The following is a 6,550-nucleotide window of genomic DNA, read 5'->3' on the forward strand; positions in this document are numbered from 1 at the left end:
GTCCTTGGGCTGTGAGGCCAGAGCACAGGTGTTGCACTGAGGTTTTTAGAGCTGGATATACAAGCAGTTGGAGGAAATTGGAGCGATTTTTTGAGTTCTTGACTTTTCTGTCAAGAAAAGTGTGTGGCTGTTCACAGGCCAGCTGCCGTGAGATGGCTGCTGAGACAGGGGATTTGGCCGCTTGGGCTGTGTGTCAGTGAAAGCAGCTGCAGGATCCGAATCCTTGGCATCACGGGAGGAACAGCAATGGCTTTGCAATACTTTCGTTCTCCAAATCCCAGGCTGCTTTCACTTCCAGTGAAATATGGAAACACCCAAGCACGCTTTCAACTGCCTGGCCGCACAATCCTGGCCCCAGCCATGCTTTGCTGCACTTTTGGCAGCAAAGCCTGTCCTTGAGGTAGATAAAGGAATCTTCTCTAGGTGCCACAGAAAGATTTTCTTACTTATCTTGCTGACAAAAGTACAGTTCGGTCAGTTTAAACTTACACATTCTCCTCTGTTTGCTCTGACATCTCTCCCACAACTGAAATATTCACAAAAGATTGTTTCATTCAGGTTAATTAAATAAAATAAATTTTAATCCCCAGTTTAATATTGCAAGTAGTACCAATAATGATCTCAGGCAAACTTCCTCCCAGGTCTTTTAAAAAGGAGAGCACTTAAATAATGCATACAGACTTGTAAAGTGCATTAAAGTAGCAACCTGGAGAGAACAAAAGAATGACTGAGGTCTGGGACCAATGGCCTCGTAAGGTGGCATAGGATCACCTATAGTCCCTGGCATGTCCTCCTCCTGCTCCCAACCCTGCAGTGTCACCTAACAGATCTTTCAAGGCTTCGGTGCAGAGATTGAATGTCCCCACTGCGAGCTCCCCAGGCTCTCAGCTTGCGTCATACTCAGGCGTGATGAGGTCCAATTTGCCCATTAATTCCTGGTGGCAGGTTGTGCTTGCTTCTCAGCTCTACCCGAGCAAGAAAGCAGAAAGCTCTTCCTATGCTTGGGCTCATATCTAGAGTACCTTCAGTTTGGTCTGCACTATGCTGTAGCCACATGTTCCCTTTCCAGCTCTGTTTCAGTGTTTTATACAATGAATCTATTATTGCTTATTTAATTGCTTTGTAGAGCGTCCAGGAAAGCCACTTCTTTCACATAATCCTTATGTGTATTTTCTCATTTCAGTAAAGCTCTTTTTTCTGATCAGTAGCTTTTGCTGTGACCTGCGATTCCTCCACACTGGGTCTCACAGCTTACTTGTAATGCCCACAGCAGCTTCAGAAAGAGGTGTTTGAACCACCGAGCATCCTAGCTACTAAAACTGAACCTTCCCAGGACGTGCTATGGGATTGCTGTTGGTGTGTGAGTCACGGCAAAGGGAATTTGAAGGAGCTGGGAGCTGCCACTGATGATGATGATCACAAGAAGTGCAGGGCAGTGCCTGTACAGACACCCTCCTCTTGAGTTGTGGCAGTAGGCAGCCTTGCTGCTGCAGCTGGGAGGGCAACCAGAGCCACCTCCTTTGATGCTACCCAATTTGCAACAGTGATATCTGCTTACAGCAGTTTTATGTAGTCTAGAAGCTCATCCCTACCAAGCTGAATCCTGATTAGGAAGAGCTGCTAAATGAGGTAGAAGGAGAAGGATTAATTTGAGGGAGACATTCAGGAAACCTGTTTTATCCTCCTGGTATCACCAGAGAGGTGATCAGCACTCCTGGAGATGGGTTCTGCTCCCTCCCCTCCTGTGTGGTGTGTGGCAGGGAAGGGCAGCTGCTGGGCATGTTCTTAGGAAAGCCCCACTTCTTTGAAAATGTCTCAGCAGTCGTCTCTGGGCAGCAAGTTGTTCCTGTAACTGCTCCAATGTAATTTAGCGTCACGGCAAGATTGACCATACTGTGGTTCAGAGGATGCTCTGCTCATGGCAGCCCTCCAGCAGCTATTCTAGCCACAGGACATTCCCTCTGTGCAGCTGTCACTGTTTCTGGCTCATCAATGACAGATGGGCTTGCTGTTTAGATATTGGCAGGAAATGCCATGGTTTGGTAAGAGCTAATAAAAAAATCTTGTCATCATGGAGTCAGGCATGTCACCATAGACCTACACAGGCTCCATCAGTTTCTCTTTGGGAAGCATCCTCTTCAGCCCCTCTGAAGAGCCAGATAAGAGGAAAACCGGTGTTTACAAGACACTGCCAGAGCCAGTGAAGGAGATGAGCACTCCTGGGTCACTGTGCAGCTTCTGCAGAAATTCTGGAAAAGAGCTTTGGAGAGGGCTTCCAGGAAAGCTCCTGCTACCTACAAAAGGGAGGAACAGCAGAGATTTTTCTTGTATGATCACACCAGCACTAGCACTGTTGCCCTAGAGAGCTGTATGGACGCTGCAGCAAGCACTCCTGAAGCCACCTTAGGACATCGCATAGGTTCAGCGATCTGACCAGGCCGAGGGATTTTACGACAGCCAAGACCCATCCAACCTGACAAATATGAATTCTCAAGACAGCCATCCACAGTAGAAGGAAATCAAAAAGGGCCACTTCAATAAACAACAGCTTAAAATTCAATCCCTATCATGTCAAGCTAACTAAAACATAGAAAGCATTAAATCAAGAACTTACAAGTTATTTATATAGCAAATTGTTGTATTATTAAAAGCTAATCTCATCGGAGCAGCTTGCTGTCCTCATGCCAATTGCATAGAACAAGCATTCAATTTACTGTGCAGACTACAAAATTAAGAGTGAAGAGGCAAAGGCCACCAGACAGGTGGAAGACTTCTTTCTTCAGGCTCTTCTTCACTGCTGTGCAGGAGCTCCGTCAGCTTTTCTTTCCTTTGTTTTATGTGCTGTCATCACCCCAAGATAGAAACTGCACAGCAGCATCGCCATGCTGTTGCAGTCCAGATTTTTAGTGCTTTGCCATGTCGACAGAGTCAGTCACTGGTTACAGCTGAAATGCCAAAATAAGGAGCAATTTCTACTGCTCTGCAGAGATGATTATTATCAGATCCTTTTGTCAATAATACACATTGTATGAACACATTTACAGGGAATTGAGACCCTGCTGATTTGCACATAATCACAGTAAAATATTACGCTTCTTTCTGCAGAGCATATGATGCTCTGAGATTCACCAGAAGGAGCTTGAAGGGATCAGGGCGATAGGTCTCTCCCTTACAAAGAGACCAAAAGACATGCAAAAAAAGGCAGAACATTAGACTCTAGGTGGGTCAGAAAGCTTCCTCTTGACTTCATCCTTTCTGAAGAAAAAAACCCACAGAATTAGTGAAGCAGAGCGAAGGGAGCCAAAATACAGTAGAACTGACTGCAAGGGGGGTGAATGATAGGTATTGGGGAAGAGAGAAAAGGGAAAAAAGCAGAGAAATCCTGCAAAAGTTTACTGATCATTACAGACATGTGTGGATTACAGCACCAGCACTACGTAATACTCTAGATTTTGAAGCCACAACGAAATGGCAATTTTTTAAAAAAATTACATTTTACAAAGGATCTGGAGAAGAGCACAAGGAGGTACAAGCGGGTAATGGGTGTTTAACCTGCACTGTCTTCTCCACCCAGATCTGCCAAGGACAATGCCACTTTGCAGGGGAAATGTCCCTTGAAGCCCAGTTGTTTCACCTCTCAATCCCGCTCCTTCCTTACATGCCCCATTATGAGGTCAGTGTACTGGAAGAACAAAGATTAAGTGAAGATTAATAACATTTAATTTAAGTGAAGATGAAAGATTAAGAACAAAGAGTAAGTGAAAGGGCCTGAGCAGAAAACACCCGTTCGTGGCAAGGAGCTGCTGTAATAGCTCCCAGAACAGCACTTTCACTCTGTCCAGCAGCAGCAATTATGTATAATCACCAAAATTGATCCCACGTGGAGCATGTCTACACTGTTCAGGTCTCTGGAGCAGACTGGGTTGCTCTTACTGCTTCAAAATCATCTTTCAGCTGACCCCAGATGGGCAAAATACTATTGCAATAGCTCTTGTAATGGCGAAAAATGAAAGGTTTTTATCCTGTGCCATTTAAGGCTGGTAAGCAAGAACAATGAACCGCCTATGATCAGCTTTGAATGACTAACAGATATCATATGTAATTTGAGTAAAGGAAAAATCCACTCCCATGAGCAATTCAAGATGAGGAAAAATGATTATTTTGACAGATAGATTTCTGTGATGTAAAAGACAAATAGCGATGTTCACTTGGGGGTTGCTAATTCTTTGGCATTTGTTTATTGAATTGCAGGCTATGAAAAAATCCGCACTTCTGAAAGTTATGAAAAGATACTTGTTTCAGCAGCGCACTCTGATTCCAACATGTCTGCAGCTGCAGAGCCAACCTGACAGCTCCCCGCTCCCCCTCCACCTCCTCTTGCCCCCACACCGCCCTGCGTGGCACGCCAACACGCTTACTAGAGCACACAGAAACCACATTAGGGAGCAAGCCAGCTCGAAAATAATTAGTGAACTGGCATTGGATGGCTCTGCTGCCAAGGGTGACAGTCCAGTTTCTCAAACAGCTTTTCAGTGGCAGCGTGGGTGTGAGTTCCCACCATCGTCTCGCTGCACCCCTTCTTCCTGGCTGTGTGCTACCCAGAACAGTGCCAGACCAAGCGCTTGTGCAGCTCTGCTGGAAAGCGATCAGAGCAACCGATTCTGCTAAGAATAATAATGTTTTCCCCTGGGTGCTGGCTCACCTTGCTGCTGATGGAAATGAGCACAGAGAGGACGGTCACTGCTTGACCTGAGTCATGTCTAAGCACACTCTGAAACAAGAGTGCACGACCTTACCTGTTTGTACATTTGGAGGCATCTCTTCTGAGGAATAAGTTGCACCGAAAGATGACGCAACATGTGTGAGACTGCTACTTGAACTGCTGTGCTGGTTTTGACTGGGATAGAGTTAATTTTTTCCACAGTAGCTTGTATGGGACTATGTTGACTACGCCAATGCTTCGTTCTGCAGTGAGTGTTGTGGGCAGAGATTTGGCTTTTACAGTCACAGGACCCTCTCTTAGACTCGAAGACTGCCTGGCTTTGTAAATAGAGACCAAGGGCTGGAAAACAAATGGCCTTGAAACTTTCTGCAACAAAAGTGAACCAAAGGAGGTTCCTTGTAGAGTTCGTATGCTTTCAGTCAAAACCCTCCGCCACACATTTTGGGTGAGTGTCACGGTTTCTAAAGACAACCCAGGACTTCGATGTCATGCTCCTGAATATTAGCCAGCTTTGATAGCTCATGTCAGATATCTCTTTGCCCCTTCAGCACAGGATGCTCCTTCTCCCCCTTGCGTTACAAGCAGCATATAGAGAAACCTGATTTTTCTGAGCTTGCGTTGTCAACGATTCAATAAACATAGTGGTGATTGCTGTGACTACATCCTTCCACCCTTGCTTATGACTTTGTACAGTGCAGTGTATCCCTAACTGTGCTATAAAACCAGCAAAAGCATTGAGATGAAACCATTGGAAAGTGCACTGGAAAATGCTGTGGTATCTTTAAATCAGTGAAAGCTACAAAAACACTGTTCACCTTCCTCTTTGGTTGATAAATTCAACTTTGTGTTCTGAGGCTGGGAGGGAGAAGGAAGGCAGCCAAGCAGCCTCCAGCTTGTCACTTCTCGTGAGTGTCAAAGTTACTAGAGACAGAGCTGGAGTCCCCCCTGGGCATTTCAGGAGTCATCACCTGGAAATCTGCAGTGCCAGAGCTGCTCACCACACAGCAGAGCTTGATGATGTTGAAACCTGTCAGTCAAATTGCTGTCTTCACTTTGCAGTTTGCTGCCGGCCTGCTCTCTGGCATTTTCAGTTTTACTGTGTGAGCACATTGCTGCCACCTCTTACTGCTGTGTGGTAAATGGTGCTGGGAACAACCTCAGCAGCAAAACATCCACAGTTAAGAGGTACTGAGCTGCTCAGCTCTCTGCCTGGCTGCTCGCTTAACAGCACAAACGTAGGGGGTGTGCAGACCATTACCTCAACTCTCATTACACAGAAAATGCATTTAAGTGAGGAAGAATAATGGCTGCTGGTGTGGAGCAGGATCGCATCCTTCAGCGGCATGTGGGGTAACTGGTGCACTGAGGTGTGCCGACCGGGTGTGATGACTCTGTCTCCACGCATCAACCCTCTTGAGAGTGTTGGATAAGTCGGTGTTTTGCTTAAACCGAAGTGATGTGTTTTAAGTCATGGCAGTCCACTCCATTTGGGCATCCTTGTTTAATACACTGTTGACCCTTTGCAGATGATGGTGCTTTACTTGTGCTGCTTGTCTTGTCAGAGTGAAATCAAACAGACGTGACAACGCTCAGTGCCTGTTACTCAGAAGAAGGTGTTTGTGCCACTCGCAGAGGCGGCGGTACGGGTTTTGTGAAGAAACAATCCACGGACTGATCAAAAATGACCGTTCGGTGATGCTGTGCTGCCCTCACGCGACTATTTTAGAAATATCCCAATCTCCGATCCCGACCTGCACTGAACTAACGCTTTAAAACTCTGGGGCATCGCCTCCGAGAGAGTTCCCTGCAATCCCAGGGATTTTTTTT

Source organism: Leptosomus discolor, chromosome 7 (assembly GCF_034619465.1).
Source record: "Leptosomus discolor isolate bLepDis1 chromosome 7, bLepDis1.hap2, whole genome shotgun sequence".
Lineage (NCBI taxonomy): Eukaryota > Metazoa > Chordata > Aves > Leptosomiformes > Leptosomidae > Leptosomus > Leptosomus discolor.